This window comes from Mauremys mutica, chromosome 4, assembly GCF_020497125.1.
Source record: "Mauremys mutica isolate MM-2020 ecotype Southern chromosome 4, ASM2049712v1, whole genome shotgun sequence".
NCBI classification, from domain to species: domain Eukaryota; kingdom Metazoa; phylum Chordata; order Testudines; family Geoemydidae; genus Mauremys; species Mauremys mutica.
In genome coordinates, this window is record NC_059075.1 from 78,646,156 (window position 1) to 78,667,262 (window position 21,107).

General features: G+C 40.0%; 1 long non-coding RNA gene across 1 annotated transcript in view; it reads right to left on the reverse strand.

Moving 5' to 3' along the window:
• Nucleotides 1–6,531: 6,531 nt before the first annotated feature.
• LOC123370008 overlaps nt 6,532–21,107 on the reverse strand; it is a 54,183-nt gene continuing 39,607 nt past the window's right edge. The window contains exons 3-5 of the long non-coding RNA XR_006579238.1: nt 10,480–10,559; nt 9,122–9,202; nt 6,532–6,728 (exon numbers count right to left, since the gene is read on the reverse strand). This is a non-coding gene — a long non-coding RNA (uncharacterized LOC123370008). The remainder of the gene's footprint in view (nt 6,729–9,121; nt 9,203–10,479; nt 10,560–21,107) is intronic.

Consider the following 21,107-nt stretch of genomic DNA (forward strand, 5'->3'; position numbering starts at 1 on the left):
TACTTAATGGTGGCAAAATCTGACCCAAAGTAATTAACACTTAGTCCAACAGGCAAACTTTTAGTGAAATGATAAAATCTAAGAGCCATGGGAAGAACTCTTTGTGAATCCCTGGCTGAAGAAGATCCTAAAAGTGTGTATTTGGGAAGTATATTGTCTAGTCATGAGATGGTCTTTAAAGAAAGCTTCAGCCAGAAGAACTTCAGCAATTGAGACAATCAGGGTACCTCCTTCGTGATCTCTCGTGTTATCTGCCTAAACTTAAAACATATGACAGATCTATAATTCCTAATCTTACTTTATCCTTTCCTAGCAAGTATGTACCATTAGATTATAATTTGTCCAGAGGATGACGTACACGGTAATAAACTCAAATGATGCAAAGGTTTCTTCTTTGGCATGTATCAGAGGGGTAGCCGTGTTAGTCTGGATCTGTATTCTTTGGCATGATTGCTCCTGATTTTCCAGTTACATTTTTTTTAAATGAACTTTCCATGCTGACTAGAAAATGTAAGAATCTCATAATTGTAGAGTTTAGTGTCACCCTTGGACTGAAAACATACCTGTAATTAATTCATTTAATTAAATAATGTTTTGTTTGTTTGCAATAATATAGTATTTCACACTATGCAAATAATTTCACACACAAAGTGAAACAGCCACATTTTCAAGAAAACAAAGTATACTTTTTGCTGCTGCAGTTTTAGCAATTTCCCCCCACCACTGGCAACAGAAAACTTCCTCCAGCATTTCAGAAAATGTGAAATTTACTAAAAGCGTCTTTTGTTCTGCTTCCTATTAAACAGCAACCTTCCATGTGTTTCGGTGGTTCAGGATTGTACAGTAAAATGCATAAAATAACGTTAAACTTGGCAAAAACAAAATTAGGAAGAAAGCTGGAGCAGAAAGGAATGTTTATGGAGTCCAGAAAATGGTGTCACTATGTTTGTGCCTAAAGTCTCCATTTGCACTAAAGAAAATTGCATCTTGGAGTATATGACCAGGAGAATTATTAAAATATTGCTGACTCTTCCACTGATTGGCTGGTACTGATGGCATTTCTGTTGGTCTGTGTGTCTGTAACTCAATAACTTCTGAATGTTTCATTTAATGAGTTCCAAAATTTCAGGGAATGTCGAAGCTTCTGTGGAAAGAACGCTAGTAATTTTGGGGAATTCTGAAAAATCGAAAGGGGGGATTTGCAAACACATGGCATATGTCTACAAAGCAATTAAACACCAGCCGCTGGCATGTCAGCTGACTTGGATTCAGGGGGCTGTAAAACTCTGGTGTAGATATTTGGCCTCAGGGTGGAGCCTGAGTTCTGGGACCCCACAATGGGGAAGGGTGCCACAGCCCATATTCCAACCCAAGCCCAAACATCTGCAGCCTGAGCCCCATAAGCCCTTTGTCAGCTGACAAGCTGTGTTTAATTGCCCTGCTATATGTTGAGCTCAACTATGGCTTCAAGTACCTGTGCAATTGTCTATCGATCAAACAACTGGTTGATGGTTCCCAGTAATGCTTTCCAGTAAAACAGTATCCCATCTCAGCCTTGCTCCTCCTCTCAATAGATTTTGATGTGTTGACATCATGGATGACTTTTCTCTCAGACCAATAACATGTTGAGGGAAAGGGAGAAGAGGGGAACATGGGAGAAAGATGAGCATGGGGAGGGCACACAGCCCCGGGCATGGAGGGAGAATGGGGAGACCGGAGAATGGGAGGCATACAGAACCTCTGGTAGGGGGAGATTAGGGGACCCAGAGAGGTAGGGAGAGGGCACACAGAGCCCCAACACGGAGCTATGGTGGGAATGGGGGTTGCATACAGTATGGGAGTTGCAGTACAGGCATGAGTATGACAATGGGGGGCACTGGTATAGAGGGAGGGAATGGGGGTACATTGAACCCCTGGCAGGGGAAAATTTGGGGGGATTGCAGAGAGTCCCTGCAATAGATAAGGATAAGAGGTAGCATACATGGAGCTTGTGGGTTGGAATGAAGGAATTTAAGGAGCCTCTGGCGTGTATAATGAGTTTGTCCTACAGAAGCTACAAAGCATAAGATCCCCTATTTATATTAAACACTTGAATCCTCCCATAGCCAGAGACTACCTCAAGTGAATAGGAGCTGTGCAAAACAGCCAGAAGGAGTATGTTTTCTATGTGCTTGTGACATACCCAGTAGCACTACTGCAGCACTAAAGTTCACGATTTGCTAATGTCTAAGAAGTCTTGTAAAAAAAGTTGCTGGCTTATGATTAACAGAGAAGCAGCTTTTGCAAGGTGAAATGTGCTTTTTAGGACAAAATTGTGGTTCCATTTAAGTCAAAAAGAGTTTTGCTATTAACTTCAAGGAAATCAAGATTTGGCTCTCAATCTTTTGAGCGATTACTACTTCTATGGTTTAGACCGATGAATTGCCACATGCTGTGAAGGTTCATTGGAGTTATTCTGATCTGATGATATTCAGGAAGCATCTTAGAAACCTAAATTGAAAGCGAAGTAGGCCACCTTAAAAAAATAAATTTGATCTGTAGCATGATATATGAGATGTATATTTTAAAATGTGAATTTAGTTAACTTATTTCACACCCTGAGATTTATTTTGTGTGTCTGCATCATAAATGATTCTTGTTTATTATGCAACAGATTATGGCTTGCAAAAAGCATACATTCCACATTGTTGTACATGTCTAAATAAAAGTGTCTTGGCACATTTGGAGCCTCTCCAATATCACAGTTTAATAATAATAATAATAAAATTATATTTGATTTATATAGCAGTTTCTATACTAAAGGATTCCAATTTTTTTTACGAAGTATGCACCCAGAACTGAAGTCCTTACTCAGACAAGTGGTCCCATTAACTTATTGGCCCATGTGAGTGATGGCTGAAGGACATATCATATATAACATATATGGAGTAATAGCTTGACTACAACAATGAATCATTGCAGGAGAAGAGGATGGTAGCCTGTCAGACAAGAAAAGCTTTGCAAACAGAAAAAAGAGGAGGGAAGTCCTGGGAGAAATCTCTACTATTAGCAAAATGCCACTTGGTCTTTGGGGCTAACAAGTCGGTTGGTGTTATTTAGCATAGTTGTACTGAAGTCAATGGAGTATCAAAAATTTACGTCACTAGAGGCTCTTGATTCTTATGCAAATTATGCAAAACTGACAGGGCATTGGCTTTTAAGGTTTCATAATCTGAACAAAACAAATGTACCTCAGAATACTGAAGGGCTGAGTTAACACAGCTAAGATTTGAGCTTTGTGCCTAGAAAACAGCTATACATGTCCATCCTAATGGTTTGGTCCCTAGAGCCATCTCTTCCAGCAGTAACTACTGCAATAGTGCTGGTCTTTGGGTAAATAGTCTACAAAAACATGTATGGTATGATGAAACATGGTTTATGCAAGTACACAGACACATTAAAAGTTTAAGCTCCTGACTCTGGTCTCACTTACACCTGCAGGAACTCCAGAGAAATCAAGGGTGTTAGCTGTCATAGCTTTTGAATGCCTCTTCTCTGGAGTGTTTTCTTAGGTGGAACCTCTGGGTCTTCATTGCTTTGCAGCTTTGTAATTGCTCTGTTCCTCTGCAGGACAGAGCAGCTTAGCTAGGAAGGGTGATAGATGGATCCTTTCAAAATAACAGAAATTAGTAGGTTCATATATTTCTCTCCCATGAGATTTCCAGCCTATTTTTACAGGCCCATGAGATCTGCACAACACTTCAGAGAAGCAACTGAAATTTTGGAGACATATTTGAACAAACCAACCTCTGAACCTTTTGAGGTTTGTTATTCCTTAATGCGTGATCTCATTTTCAGTTAAGTTATGGTTACTGCTGCTAGACTGCAGTTTCCTTATATTTTATCATGGCCTCTAGGAAAGAAGATTCTCTCAATGATTTCTGAACAGACTAATCCAGTTGAAAGAGCAGAAGTGGAAAAATTAGCAGTGTGGAGAGCAGCACTGCTGAATTTGAGATGTTATAGATATGTTGGGTCAGATCCTCAGCTGATTCCAATGCCTTTATTTATTGATTCCAGTTTAGTTATGTTGTGTTACACCCACTTTGGCTCAGGAGATGTACGTACTATGTACTCATATCAGAACTTGAGGTCCAAATGGCTCTGAGCTTGGGGGAAATTTGTTCCACTTCCAAACTTCATCTAATATGTGAATCAAACCCAAGATCCACACCCCAACTCTGAAGAAGTCTGTATCTAGATCTTAACTCAGAGACTTAGGTTCCCCACTGATACTGCTATCTTCTGCTTTACAAATGCACACCCTTTTTTTCCCTTTCAGCTGATTAATGTATAGGGTTTCATTAATATCAGCCCTTTGTAATGACTCACTTATTCAACTGAAATGGAGTATGAAAAAATAAGCCAAGAGGATACTCTAAAAGGACTGGACTCAAATTATGTCTATTAGCCATTGGTTCTCATTTGGGCCAATGTAGAGCCACATTTGGGGGGGGGAAGCGATTAGAGAGATTTTGCCTAAAATGGAGCAATCCCTTAAGAAGCAGAGCTATAAGGATTATATTCAGTTTCTATGCAGAAGGAACAAGTATAGAGGAGACTTCATGGGCCCTCTGCTTTCCCTTGTATATCTGAGAAAGAGCCAACTGACCTGGCAACAGTGGTAGAGTATCTATTTTCTTCTTGAAGGCAGAACTCTTTGGGGAATCCTAAAGGTATACAATGTGTAATTGAACACAAGCATTTCCCCAAGTATTTTTCTTATAACTCCTGAATTCCGACTGAAATCACATCATTACTCCATGCATGGCAGAAGCCACTCTATATTCTTACCAAATCCCGCTCAGAGTGCCAATCAAAATGCATTCACGCTGTGTCTGAGAGTACAGTACCTCTGTCTAATTAAATGGGTAACTTAGGAGAAACATGCTCCTGCAAAATGGGAGCACTGCTTTTTCAGCAGATGTCACTGTATTTCTCTGTGGAGCAAACACTCTGATGTGTGTTCAGACTATTAAGCTACCTGTGTAAGGAAGAAAATAGAGACAAAAATCTGCTTACTACTGCAGTGTTCCACTCCTGCAGTAGCTGTTAGGCTGAAGATCTTGTTGTGTCCTCAGAAATGCATGTCACCTTCCAGTTCTCTTGTTTGTACACTGTTGCCGTAACACAAAACTTCAATGAGCACTCATGCTGCAACTTCAAGTCTGATGACTTAGTTTCCCTTACTGATCATCATAAAATGTACATAGAGACTAGCAGTCAAAGCTGGTCAGTGATTTAGAGAAGTATCCCTTTCTTAAATTCAGCTTTGTTAAATTAATATTATAATATGTATGTTTTATAGTTAGAACAAGCGTGTTAGGGTATGTCATCACTGCAGAGTTAACCCAGGCTCCTATTCGGCTGTTGCCCCAACAACCCTCCCATAAACACACACACAAAACACTCTCACCGAAGTTTGTTGGTGCTTTAAACCTGGGCTAACTGGCCCAGATGGGAGTATAGGCTAGAGTCCAGGTGTTGCATTCACCTGGGCTGGTAACCTGCCAGCCTTGCAACGAGGATGCATGCTAAATCACTCAAGTGCTGATAGTCTTCCAGTGTCGTCTCACAATTCCCCCCATACACCCAGGAGGACAGACAAGTTCTCACACAATTTTCTGGGAAAGAAATTTGCTGGTTCAACCTATTACAGCAGAAAGAAACATGGGATATGCCCCCAGAAGTCCTAGCAACACACGTGGGTGAGTGTAAAGCCAGTGAAGATTCAGTAATTTGAGCGTGGCTTTGAAATCTGGCTGCGGACACCCAGACTAGGGTAATCTGGGGGTTTAGACATAGGTGCTGATCTCCTGGGTTAATTCTGCAGAGAATACACACCCTTAACTATTAAAGCAGACAGGTAGGAGTGAGGATGTGGGCTCTGTTCCCATTGCTTCATAGCAGTGTTATGAGGTTTAATCAACTAATGTCTGCAAAGCACTTTTAATCCTCTTCTTGGACCTACTAGGCAATATGTAACTGAGAACTGATGTTTTTTTTAACAATTGATTTTTAAAGTCATTAATGTATTACTGCTCTTTATGTAATTGATCATTAAGACTTTAAAATTTGATCTTGCAGTCCTTACTCAGACAACTCTCCCATGGAGATCAATACAGAACTGGGCAGTCCAACTCATCATTCTTCACATTTGATTAGCACTGCAGAGAGGTGAAAAAACTTACCCTTAAAGGGGTTCCTTTCTCTTCCCATTTAGGATAATTATGAAAGTCATCATTAAAATCTATTTATATTTCACACTCTATTGATCTCCCACTGCATAGCCAATCATTTAAAGCATTCTGGCAAATATATTAAAGACTTCATAACCGAGCAGTGTATATAGAAAACAGAGGGTGACAAGACTTTGTTCTGAATATTTAAAACCCTATTTCAAAGGAAGCTTTTTTCAATACTTGTGTTTTATTGCTTTCAAGGCATCCAGCCTTGGACATTCCATAGTCAGTTGTTATTAACATAGGACCAGATCACTTCTTCTGCCTTTGTAGGCAGAGAGGATGAAAACTCAGCAAATCGCTATTTGGGGCACCTGGAATGGAGACATTCTGCCTCATTCGTATCATTCCTCCCTGACATCCAGGGAAGATGTGGTCACCCAACCTCCGTCATTCTTGTTAGCCAGAAAGTTTGTTTTTCTTCTCCAAATTCCTTGATGCCAGTACCTTCAATTTGGGAAGGGACCTAGTTATTATATGTCACCCAGGAAAACTTATACAGAAATAAAATTCTAGTATTCATAATACAGATCCCCCTTCTTTGTGGCTTCAGAGAGACCAAGATGCAAGAGAACTCATGAGTTGTGTACTTAATTGCTAACTAACTGTTCTCATATTTGGCTGTAGAATTGAGGTTTGACATTTGTTACTTTGTTTGACTAGTATTTCTGGAGGATCTCTTCACAAGAGCATTGATTTGGAGCAGGGAAGGGTTAGGGAAGAAACGGGATCAGGGCAGATCTATCATCTATTGGTATTATCAGCTACAGAGAAACTCTGCTTTTGTTCCACATCCTGTGGTGGAGGATTCCTTTCCTACAGACACGGGATTAAAAAAACAACAACACCATTTAAAGCAAAGTTAACTCAATTGAGTTAGCTTAATTTGATTACTAATTAATTAATTTGAAACTCCCCTTAACACCCGTCGTTCAGTAGCACAAATTGGAGGGTCCTGGGAAGGGATGAATGCGCCCTCACCCAAGGGTTTTTCACTTGTTTGAAGTTCTATAGGCCATGGAGCTGGGGGACAATGGTCCAACCACCTTTAAGCAGTGGTCCCACACTAAATCAGGTTCTGTACTAAACTATCTTGCAACACATCTGCAATTTGTCCCATCCACCCCTCCATACAGATGGAGGGGAAGCCAGGCAAAACTTCAGTGAGTTGTGTTTCAAGCTGGCACATGGGGAGTCCATTCCTGTACAGCAGAGCACAGGAGAGTCCTCAGAGAATTTGATTTCTGGTGGCATCAGCTCACGCACTATATGGGTAAAAGAAAGTGGAGGTGCACCAGCTGAGTGAGGCCTAGGATCCCTGTGGGAGGAGCAAGGGGATCAGAATACACCTGAATGTGGTCTCTGCTGTGGGGGTGGGGACCAGAATTTGCTCCTTCCCAAGCAATACCTGAATTGGCACCACTTCATCATCTATAATATGACCAGCTAATATGATCATTAGTATTAATCTGAGCCTAACTTGGGTATTAAGGATTGTTTCCAATTGTATCATATCATCATAGGACTATAAGGGACCTTGAGAGATCATCTACTCCAATCCCCTTCACTCATGGCACGGCTAAGTATTATCTAGACAATCCCTGACTAGTGATTGTCTAACCTGCTCTTAAAAATCTGTAATAATGGAAGTTCCACAACCTCCCTGGGAAATTTATTCCAGTGTTTAACTACCCTGACAGTTAGGAAGCTTTTTCTTAATGTCAAACGTAAACCACCCTTGCAGCAATTTAAGCCTGTTGTTTCTTGTCCTATCCTCAGAGCCTAAGGAGAATATTTTTCTCCCGCCTCCTTGTAACAACCTTTTATGTTCTTGAAAGCCGTCATCATGTCCCCCCTCTAGACTAAACAAACCCATTTTTTCAATCTTTCCTCATAGGTCATGTTTTCTAGACCGTCAATCAATTTTGTAGCTTTTCTCTGGACTTTCTCCAATTTGTCCACATCTTTTCTAAAATGTGGTACCCAGAACTGGACACAATTCTCCAGATGAGGCCTAATAAGCATAGAGTAGACCAGAAGAATTACTTCTCTCATCTTGCTTACAACACTCCTGCTAATACATCCCAGAAAGATGTTTGCTTTTTCTTCAACAGTGTTACACTGTTGACTCATGTTTAGCTTGTGACCCACTATGACCCCCAATCCCTTTCCAGAGTACTCCTTCCTAAGCAGTCATTTCCCATTTTGTATGTGTGCAACTGATTGTTCCTTCCTAAGTGGAGTACTTTGCATTTGTCCTTATTGAATTTCATCCTATTTACTTCAGACCTTTTCTCCATTTTTACCAGATCATTTTGAATTATAATCATATCCTCCAAAGCACTTGCAACCCCTCCCAGGTTGGTATCATCCACAAACTTTATAAGTTTGTTTATAACTTTATAACTCTATGCCATTAGAATATTATCATTTTAATTTGATTGAGCTAGCTCAGCTGTTCCATCGTGTAGGCAGAGCCTCAGGAGCTTGTGGGACCCAAAACACATAGCTAAAACAGTTGCAGAGTGATATTCATGTCAATCATTATGTTGACTAACACTCTTGGAACCTGAACATACATAAGATTCATTGTAGCACATGCCGTATTCACAATGAAAAATGAAATCAGCTATTCAGCTCGGTCAGAGCTTGCAACCTTGAAGAAAAGTTCACTGTATCTCCATTTGTATCTATAAAAACTAATTACCAGAGAGTTTGTTCAAGTAGTTTCATAATGGAAAATGGAAAAACTATCCAGATATCTTACATAACCCATTTCAGCTGTATATCTTTTAAGCAAGTACAAAATATTCAAACAAACAAATGCTCAAATGGCTGACCTTTCAAGAAATTAGGCTCGCCTTTCCTTCTCTGCTTTCCCTTCAAGTGACTATCTTTCCGATGCAATGAAAACTGATAATCTGAAATCAGAAGGAAGATGTTTAAGAGCTCTGAGAATAAATTCAATTTCCGGACTGGCTTTAAGGGTCAAGATATTTCTCAGAAGACTCTTAAAACCCTGATCCCAGATAGCAATATTCAATGAAAATCATCATGAAATAGAAAATGCTGTAGATTTTTATGGAAGATTAATATCCTTCATTCGTGGACCAAAATGCAAGATATTAATAACTAAACTGTCTTGAGACTGTGCAGGTATTGAAAATCACAAGACTGTATACTGGATCATCCCTGCTGTTTAATTTGACTAGGACACAATATATTGGCTCCTTTGATTTACAAAATTAGCTCTTTGAACAGCTTTCAGCTTTCACAATAAACTTTATTGCCTCATAATAGGCTATTAAGCCTGTGGACTCTGTACAAGCATCCAAGGATCTTCTGTTGAGTCATCTGGTCAGTTGTTAAAGCCCTATATAGAAAAAAGTAGAGTGATTTCTGATGATTCATACTGACAGGTGGATCTTATTGATAGTGCTTGTTGGGAATTTTTCATTTTTCCATGGGAAAATTTCAATTTTCTCTTAGGAAAATTTAAACAAAATATTTTGGGGGGGGTTAGCGCATGATGCACCATAGCCATAGATTCTTCTGACTCCTACCTACCCTCAACAAGCTGGGAGAAAGTGGTGCATTATGGAAGATGTAGTCTAACTAGAGAACCCAAACCATAGATGAGAATGGGAGCATATGGCACCCAAACTACAACTTCAATGAGGCCGCAGCCTGATTGTGAATTGAAATATTTCATTTTTGTCCAAAATATTTGGATTTTCAATATTTTTCCAAAAAAGTCAAGATCTTCCACGACGGACGGGTGAAAAATGCATTTTCCAACCAGTTCTATGTATTATAAAGTTAGGAGCCATATGAAAATTTGGATCTGAAAATGGGTTTGGAGAGGGTATCTCTTGGAAATTCAACTTGTGCATTCATGTATATATGCTTACACTAGGTATCTACAAATACTTGCACTAACACTATTAATAAGATAACTCCTGTGATGGTGAGTTTTAGAATCACACCTTAGTCCCTACAATGGGATTTGTGGCTGCAAATTCTAGAGTTTCCATGTGCAGGTGTTTATTATTTTCAATAGTCTGAGAGAGCATCAGAATTTGCACAGAACAAATCTGAATGCATATATTTAAGTGTGCAAATTTGTGTACATGCACGAGGGGGCTGATCTTTGCTAATTTGCCCCATAATGTAACAAGTGGAAATAATAAATACATACAGATTACACATGGTATTTCCATCAGTGTCATGCCAGGTATTTGCCACATATGTCGCTGTACATCAGGCAGGAAAGGCAATCTGAATTTAGGAAAAACAGAGCAAAACTAAGATTAAACTGTCTATCAGGAAGTTTAGACTTGAAATTAGATGAAGGTTTCTAACCATCAGAGGAGTGAAGTTCTGGAACAGCCTTCCAAGGGGAGTAGTGGGAGCAAAAGACATATCTGGCTTCAAGATTAAGCTTGATAAATTTATGGAGGGGATGGTATAATGGGATAGCCTAATTTTGGCAATTAATTCGTCTTTGACTACTAGCAGTAAATATGCCTAATGGCTTGTGATGGGATGTTAGATGGGGTGGGATCTGATTTACTACAGAAAATTCTTTCCTGGGTGTCTGGCTGGTGAGTCTTGCCCACATGTTCAGGGTTTAGCTGATTGCCATATTTGGGGTCGGGAAGGAATTTTCCTCCAGGGCAGATTGGCAGAAGCCCTGGGGTTTTTTCGCCTTCCTCTGTAGCGTGGGGCACGGGTCACTTGCTGGCAGGTTCTCTGCACCTTGAAGTCTTTAAACCATGATTTGAGGACTTCAGTGGCTCATACACAAGTTTGATACAGGAGTGGGTGGGTGGGTGGGTGCATTGTGCAGGAGGTCAGACTAGATGATCATAATGGTCCCTTCTGACCTTAAAATCTATGATTCTATGAAAGAACCGGGGTCCAGCACCAAGAGTCTGAGGGCTAATAAATACAAAAGCAGGATCAGCAGGAGAAAACATAGACAAAAAATAGACATTGTGACAAAAGACAAGAACCTCAGGCACATAACTAGCAGAGACAGTGACTTAGGCCCCGGTGATGTATTGGATCTACTAGCAGCCACAAACAGATATTAGAGTCAATACCAACGAGAAAAAGAAAATATAGTGAATGATAAACTAGTTTGGTGGCTTCTAGGTACTAACACACAAGGAGAAGGAATCATTCTGGAAAGAAAACCACAGCATGGAGATTTGGCATAGTATTTTTTAATGTATAATTTTGGAGTTTGTTGTTCTGTCATAAGTAAATAAATATTTAAGAATAATTGAAGGCAAATATATACTGTATACAATATTTATTTTCTTTATGGCCCAAATTTTCATCTGATCACCTTTTCTGTCAGCACAATTTATGATTCAGCTAGGTAGTAGGAAGTGCAGAAACTCAGGCTATGTCTACACTACCACAGTAAGTCGACCTACGCTATGCAACTCCAGCTATGTGAATAACGTAGCTGGAGTCGACGTACCTGAGGTCGAGTTACCGCTGGGGTCTACACCGCGGGGGGTTGATGGGAGAAAATCTCTTGTCGAGTTACCCTACTCTTCTCATTGGAGGTAGAGTACAGGGGTTGACTGAAGAGCGATCTGCAGTCGGTTTGGCAGGTCTTTAGTAGACCTGCTAAATCAACCAACAGTGGATCGATCTCAGAGCATTGATCCTGGCTGTAGTGTAGACTTGCCCTCAGATTTGCACCTGCAATTCAGACATAGGTGCCAATCTAGTGGTACAAACTACTCCTGCCAAAGGGATGCCACCCTTTTGAAAAATTGGCATCTATGTTGCTTGCATAGAAGTACCTATCAGATCATAGGAATGTGAAACAACATTCCTATTATTATACTTTATTTTATATACATAGGGTCAAGTCATTTTGAAAACAGTGAATGAATGAGTGAATGAATGAATTCCATTAACATGTGTCAACTGGTATGTTGTGAAAATATGGAAGGGGAGAGAAACTGTATAGGATTAATTTATATCTCTCTCTCATTATTCCTGTGGGATCCTGTAGTCTGGTTTCTCCAAAAAATATATTCTAGCAAACTCACTAATATCAATAACTCTTATATGTGGCCTACCTTTATTATAGCCTTCCCATGACTCCATTGTTGTCATTTGTTTTGTTTTATTTTTTGCTAGAGTGCTGTGTTGATTTATATATTTGAATTTGATTTTTAATGTGCACTTTCCACAGAGTTTAGGCACATGTAAAAACAATTTTAAACATACATGCAAAATTATAGAGACATTGAAAACAAGGTTATATGCTCCCACTCAACTCATAATTCCACCCCATTCCTCTCTCTAACACAAAGGAAAACAACCCTCTCAATTTAATCTACCCTCCTCATTGTGAATTGAAATATTTCATTTTTGTCAAAATATTTGGATTTTCAATATTTCATTTTTGGCAAATAGTACATGAGAAGTGTCCTGCAACCCCTACAATCAGCTTCAGTTAGCACACTGAAGTTTCCACAACAAAGCAGTGCCACCATTTGTCCAAATTAGGGCTTGATTTTCAGAGCTGCTAAGCACCAGTAACTCCAGATGAAGCCAGTTGGAGCTGCAGGTGCTCAGAACCTCTGGAAATCAGATCTGTATTGTATAAAAGAAGCCCAAGATTAGAGAAGTAAAGAAACACTTTCAGTTAAAGTACAAGATTTCTTCTTTCATCAAGAACATTTTTCAATCCCTTTAAATTGCTGTGTGGTGTAATATGTTATAATACATAATTCCCTCAATTTTATCTGGTTTCCAGATCCCTTAGGGCAGTGGTCCTCAACCTTTTCAGACTACTGTTCAGAAGTCTGATTTGTCTTGCATACCCCCAAGTTTCACCTCAGTTAAAATCTACTTGCTTACAAAATCAGGCTTAAAAATACAAAAGTATCACAGCACAATATTACTGAAAGATTGCTTACTTTCTCATTTTTACCATATCATTTATAAAATAAATCAACTGGAATACATATATTCTACTTACATTTCAGTGTGTAGTATATAGTGCAGTATAAACAAGTCATTGTCTGTATGAAATTTTAGTTTGTACTGACTTCACTAGTGCTTTTTAGGTAGCCTGTTGTACAACTAGGCAAATATCTAGATGAGCTGATGTACGCCCTGGAAGATTTGCAAACCCCTAGAGATCTGCAAACCCTGGTTGAGAATCACTGCCTTAAGGAGTGGCTTTGCTGTTTATCTTTTTCGTTGATTTTTATCAATTGATTTTCCAAATCCAGTCCAAACTGGCAGAGGCCAAAAGTCATTTTCATTGATAGCCATCTATCTTCACAATTAGCACTAACTGATGTTCTTATTTGCAGAAACCAAAGATTGCATGGGTCTTGGTAACCAAGCACCCTCTTCACTTCCAGGTGTAGTATGGTTTGAGGTTGTGCTAGATTAGGAGACATCTGTACTGTTGATGGTCATGCCAGATCTTTTCAATTTAGCGAGGACTTCATTCTACTAAATTGTCAAATTAGCACCATTCAGCATAAAATATGGAAATATTTTGCTAATTTGTGTCGATTTAGCCAAAATATTTTGGTTAAAAAAATAAAAATGTTTAATTTTGACATTTTCAAAGCTAAATGTTTCAACTTTTTGGTTCAAAATTTATTTTGTTTTATTATAAAAAAAAATCCAAAGCATTTAAAAAATGCTTGAAGTCAAAACAAAACACTTCATTTCAGGTAAAAAATAAAGTTATTCTTGACCCTAAATGTTTTGTTCTGTTTTGTTTTTTACTTTTTGATTCTTAGAAATTAAAAAAACAAACAAACAAACAAACAATTTTATATTTGGGAACTGCCACTTAACCAAAAAGTCTGTTATTAACCCAGCTCCAATGTAGGCCTTGGTTTCTCTGTGGAGGCTGCTGAAAAAGATGTCCATTAGTATCAAACAAAACTGCTTTGTTTTGTGATGTGAACGTCTATGGAAAAAATTTCAAGCTGAGATTCCTAAAGTTCAGCCCCTAAATCAGTGGTGAGCAAACTTTTTGGCCTGAGGGCCACATTGGGTTTCGTAAATTGTATGGCAAGTCAGTTAGGGGAGGGGGTCGTGGCCCGGCCCCTGCCTCCTATCTGCCCCCCACAAGTACTCCTTCCCCATCCAAACCCCCTGTTCCCTGATGCCCCCTCTCAGACCCCTGCCCCATCCACCCCCCCCCGCTCCCTGTCCCCTGACCGCCCCCGGATCTCTGCTGCCCATCCAACCCCTCCTCTCATTCCTGATGCCGCCCCCCGAGACCCCTGCCCCATCCAACCACCCCTTCTCCCTGTCCCCTGACTGCCCCTGGAACCCCTGCCCCCATTCAACCCACTGTTCCCCCCAACCACCCCGACCCCTATCCGCACCTCCGCCCCCTGACCACCACTCTGATCTCCCCTGCCCTTTATCCAAAACCCCTGCTCCTTGCCCCCTTACCATGCTGCCTGGAGCACTGGTGGCTGGCGGCGCTACAGCGGCACTGCCCAGCTGGAGCTGGGCCATGCCGCTGCTGCCACCACACAGCACAGCACTGCGCTGCCCCAGGAGCTCACAGCCCCACCGCCCAGAGCATTGCACCGGCAGAGGAGCAAGTGAGCTGAGGCTGTGGAGGGAGGGGAGACAGCATAGGAGGAGCCAATGGTGAGTCTCCTAGGCCAGGATCTCGAGGGCCGGGCAGGACGGTCCCGTGGGTTGGATGTAGCCCACGGTCCGTAGTTTGCCCACCTCTGCCCTAAATCCATATTTAGACCTTTCATTGACCTTTGGTCTGATTTTTGAGGTGCTGAAGCCCCTGAGTTCCTCTTGAATATAGCGGGAGGTCTGGGCTCAGTACCTCAAAAAATCAGACCACCAACTTGAAAAAATTGACTTTATAGGCTACGAAAGCTGTTGGTCATTACTAATTTGGCGAGGAGTTGAACTAGTGATCCACAGGAGACGTGAAAGGCCCCATCATGGCTACTGTGATGTTGCCAATAATTGCAGAAGTGAACTGATGGCCTGATCCTTCAATATCCGGAGCACCTGAGACAGATGCTGATCACTCTCAAGGAGTCGAGAGCACTCAGCATTTTACTGGATCAGTCCCTAATTGCTGGTATATACTTACCTAATGATTCTCTTACTTGCTCATAATCCTCCTGTTGTTGTACTTCGCTTATACAACTGCCTGTTTTTGTGTTTGTTTGTTTGTTTGTATGATCAGTGCCTGATGCCTTCTGCCATCTCCTTCTGAGATGGCCTTCCTTTCTCTCAGTTCCTTGCTCTTTCCCTTTGCTTGGTTGGCTCTGCCTCCTGCTGCCACTAGCCAGCTTAGCTAACTAGTAATATTATATCTGCAGTACAATTCTGTCCTCTTTCATGACTCAAGTGCTTAGCTTGTCTATCTCTGATACATGAGATTGGCTTTACTGTGCCAACTTACATCCTTCTCAGATCTTTCTTCCAAATACTAAATCTGCCTATGAGAGTTTGGAATCTAAATCAGTTTAGACCACAACTTCCTTTCATCCTCTTCAGTTCCCTGTGGCTTTTGTAAGGGGAAGAAAATGTTTGTATTATACTTAGAGCAAGGAAATTGAAATAAGGAGACCTGGAATCTATTCCTGGCTCTGCCACTGACTCACTTTTGTGACTTTGGGCAACTTAATTAACTGTCCACTCGTTTTAGGTAACCTCAATTTCTGGGCATTCTTATTTGCACACCTCCTGTATGCAACTAAAATAATTGGACACTTGAAAATGTAGGATTTAGCTTCTCTATACCTCAGTTCCTGATTTAGAAAATAAAGTCACTTCAGTAACTCAGGCAGAGGTCAGGGTCCTATTACAGGAGTAGGAAGGTGAGGTTCTGTGGCCTGCAATGTACAGGAGGTCAGACTAGATTATGATGGTCTCTTCGGGCCTTAAAGTCTAAGAGGCTATGAGTTAGTAGCACTGCTTATCCCTCTTTCAGGAAAAATGTGAAGCTAAATTCATTAATGTTTAATGAGCTTTAAGAGTCTTGGAAAGAGACTTCTATAGACATTTGCAGTATTAATTAATAATAAGTATATGATTATAAAAACTGCATACAAAACTATATTAAAAGAACATTATTATGATTGCAAAGTCAAGCACTAAAACGTTAGGAAATGCCAGAATTGAGGTTGCACTGGCAACATTAAATTTGCCTGCCCCCTTGTGCATATGCATTAGGATACAGTCTTTAATTACATGATCACATATATTTTCCACGGGACTCCTGCATCATTCAAATCCACAGATGAGCAGCTATTTCATATTTTGTTTTATCTTCATTGTTCAGTGTGGGGCTCCATGCCTTATGTACTGCATTCAGTTCAAACCCTGCTGTAAATACAGAATTATTAACTTCCTCGTTGGATTATCTGTGTTGCTCCCTAATGTAGCTTCTGGATGCTTTGCAAGCATGAACTAGGCTTCCTAACACCCCTCTGGGTGGAGTTGCATGTTTGGAGCACATCAGGAGCTTCACAATTTGCACTAGCTTCCAGTAAGTTTCCAGGTGGAAACCAAGGTGTTAGTTTTAAGCCATAAATCTCTAAATAATTTGGGACCTGGCAATCTGACAGATCACTTCTCTCCCCGTAATATACTGCCACAGTTGAGATCAGCAGAGATACTTGAGCTGCAACTCTCTCAATATAAATGAGAGAGAGCAGCTGGCCGGGTGTTCTCTGTGAGGATCTTCAGTTTTGGAAATCATTCCCCCACCACGTGATCCAGATTTGTTAAACTTTTGGGTGTGTTGCAAAGCCCATCCCCTTCCCTCCTCTTTCTTAAGGCCATTGAAGAGGATGGTGGGCTGTGGTGGATATATTTATGGGCTTCATTACTTCATTTTGTTATTTTAATGTATGACCATTAAACACTGAACATTGGTGAGGCACTGTTAGCTGTATTTTAGAAATGTGCAGAAAGAAATAAAATAAATACTGCTAATCTTGCAAATATTCATTCCAATTGTTTTTTGGGGGATTTTTTATATTGTTTTGACTATGTTTGCTGTCCTTTTGTGTTTGCTTTTTGTATATATTCTAGCAAGTATGTTTACAGGCAGGAATATTTGCTGAAACAGGGAATTGTAAGCAAATATTGCACAATATTTGTAGAAAACACTTTTCTAACTCATACTTTCACTGGAAACCTAATTGTGAGAGTTCCACTCATCCCATAATAGAACAGAAAAGTATGGGACCATGTGGTTCACAAGTCCAGTCAAAGAGCTTGAAGACTGATTCTCAAGTATTTGTAACTCACTGTATATGAAGAAGTTATAGACAGAGAATTATTCTCTGAAATTATTCAACCATTTTTAATTTGGCAAAAATCAAGAGACTCCCAATCTGTTCATAGCCAGGTAACAAACACACAAAAAAGGATGGCAGTCCTTGAATATATTTTTCTTTGGATATTATTTTCCCAGCTCTATTTAAAGTCCTCACTCCTTACCCCTTTTCTTCATGTAAAAGATTACCAGGGCTGCTATAATTTTGTAAAATATATTCACATATATTTGAATACTTTATTTTAATATTGTTCATAACTAAGAATGGAGAAACTAGATTTGGAAGAAATAATAATAAAACAGTCCTAAGCTTTGTCTAAAACTTGCAATGAAATGAACTTGTCACTGGCCCTCAGGCAGAGATGAGCCTATATGTCACAATGCAGCCCTTAGTCATCATCAATGCCAAATTAACTGGTCTAATTTATTGAAATGCCATATAGCACAAAAAAATGCTGGATGAGGGGGAAGAAGTGAATAAATGCATGCTTTGTATCTTTCATCTTGATGTACAGTAAAGTAACTGAGCTAACATAATGTCAGCTGTACGCTGGCTCTCAAGATAAACTTGACATATAACAGTGACAGCTCTGTGACTGTCCTTGGATGAACTTGGGAGTTAATGTTTTCTTCCTCTATGCTCATGAAAACTTGACCTCTGTGCTTATGACTGTGCAAGGTTGTTTATTTCCTCATACACTTTCTACTACAAGGTTCTTTTATAAGGAAAATAGAATTAAAGTAAAATTTTGCCGTAGAACTTTTTCATTATGATGGGATTACTCATGACTCTTTGATTAGCTCTTGTGGCTCAAGGTGGGGGTTACAGGCTGAGCTGAGTGAAGCAGACACTCTACACTATCATGCTAGCATATTGTGTATTGCCACTTAAAACAGTTCATGCATGATCATCATCAGGGTAGCTCCTGCTCTCAGGGCCACCAGAGGCTGAGATGAGGAATTCTGTGCCAGCCACAGAACAAGACCTGTTGCAGTATAACTCCTGTTATAAAGAGTATGCTTTTCAATATTTAATGCACTCAACTCTAAGACTGGGTAAATCCTAGTGTTCCTTTGTTCTAGTGAGTGGGGCCTGTTTATTAAAAGTAATCAAGATGTTACCCACATGCCGTGAGAAAATTTTGGACCCCAGTCACCTTCAATCGATCTATCTTAATCCAGGGCATCATGTGTAATGTGATTATATGTGGCTGCACAAATGACTAAATCATTTAATTGTATTACCAGTCACCATAAAATGCTGTTGTATTTTGTTCTTGAGTGACTCCAGCCAGTCTTTTACCATCCTTGCATCATCCCTTTCATCTATTTCTTTTGTTCTATATTTTGCTTCAAGGAAGAGCACAGTAAATGTCCTCAGTAGAGCTGGTCAGGAATTTTCTGGCAATGTTTTTTGTTATAAAATTCCAATTTGTCAAAACTATTCATAATTTAAGGTTGATTTCTGATTAAGCTCTTGACTTGAAAAAAAGTTGGGAAATATTTTGAAATTGTCAAAATGTATAATTTTGACCTTTCTGAAACAAAAACAGGTTTTTTCATTTGAAATGACTTGTCATTTAGAAAGTTAAATTAAATAGGTATAAAAGGTTAAAAAAGAAAAGGTTGAAATAAAAATAAAGTGTTTTGACAATTTCAAAATTACACATTTTGATTGACCTGAACTGAAGTTTGTTTTGGTTTTTCAGTTCACTATTATTTTTAAACGCCAATATTAATTTGAATTCTCAATAATATTGGAGGGACAGGAAAGCTGTTTGCCACCTGGCTCTATTCCTAATCTTGTTCCCATGCTCCTGCCCTTGAAGGGACAAAGAAGATTTTTCAAAACTAAGCATTGAGGACAGAGCAATCACCAGTTCATATGGAATTGCTCTGAGCAGGTCAACATGAATCTGCTGAACATTTTATGTTTGGCTCGTGGGGAGGGGAGACATGCAAAACATTCTAAGGCATGATTAAAATTGATTGAAACAGGAGGGACAGCTCAGAATAGCAGCCAAGAAGGAGGGGAGATGTGTGAGAGCACAACTTACTTCAACCAGGCAGAAGAGGGGGAGCTCCCCTTTTCTTTGAGCATAGAGGAGGTGGGAACTGTGCTACCTCTTCTCTGTCTAGCTCTAACTCCTGCTTCTGCATCACTTGACTTTGTCACAGGGGAGAATGCATGGCCCACTGGAGGAATGGAGGAGCAGGGGCAGCTAGTGACAAAAAAGGTCATAGTGTTTAAAAGGAGAAAAATACAAGGCACCTTTTGCCAGCTGCCAGTCAGGCTGTTCTATAACCCTGAGTTGTTTATTTTCTCTGACTTCTCTTACCTTTTTCTCTCAGTAAATCCTTCACCATACATAATTCTTATAGGTGCTAAATATGGCAGCCTCTTGCATTACATTATAATGCAAAAAGCAATTTGCTTTATCACAATATTGTTCTCTTCTTTTATGTGATGGGTGATAATAACTTGTTGTTTTTGGTCACCAGAAATAATTTTATAACAAGTTGGGTATTTAAAATAAATATGCCGTACAATCTTTTTTTATCTGTGGGTCTTTAGGGAAACCAAAAAAATATTTGGATAAACTGGTAGGGAAAGGAGTTGGATGATTTTAAAGGACGCAAGCCAGCTAATATGACCCCTTTAAAACTATCTGATGTGAAATGCCAGACAGCATCCTGTTTGCCAAACTACCAGACTACAGAATGCAGTCCCTGGCCCTGGAAAGCATCAGTGGTTCTTCACCATACTCCAAATTTTCAGGAACCCATAGGACAGTGATAACTATTGTACGGCCCTGTATGATGTAGCCAATTTTTGTTTATTCGGAGTTTTGGTTGTATAAGATCATACGGTGCAAAATATATGACTTTACCAATTCTAAAGAAATTAACACGTGCACTGGTGTCTCTTCATAAAGAACAGATACAGACAGCACTTCATTACCAGTTGTTCAAGATGAATATTTTATATCTTGTTAGTGCCTATGGCATACTGCAGGGAGAACAGAGGTTTAAAAAGCCCGCTCCTAAGCAACCAGAGAAGCTAGCAAACAGGAGCAGCTAACAGGGGAGTTTTGCAAGGGGGGGGTCCCGATGAAGAAGGAGCAACTACATGACCCTTGGAGCAAGTTTGTTGCTTTAGTGTGTGTATTCGTGTTTGCGGTGTGCTTGTTGCTTGACTGAAGTATATTGTGTTGTCTGTTTGTTTGGGGGATCATGTGCTAAGCCTAGCAGCCTGCTAGGCAGGGGCAGCTGTAGGTATTTTGCCGCCCCAAGCACGGCAGGCAGGCTGCCTTCAGCAGCTTGCCTGCGGGAGGTCCCTAGTCCCGTGGATTTGGCAGCACGCTAGGTAAGAGATTGAAGTCCAGGACCTCCATGGTAGCATTCTCTGAAATGCTTCCAGTTCTACGCATAGGGCCAGTTAGACAAGCAGAACTACAGGGTCTCAATGCGTGGATAAGATGATGTTATAGAGA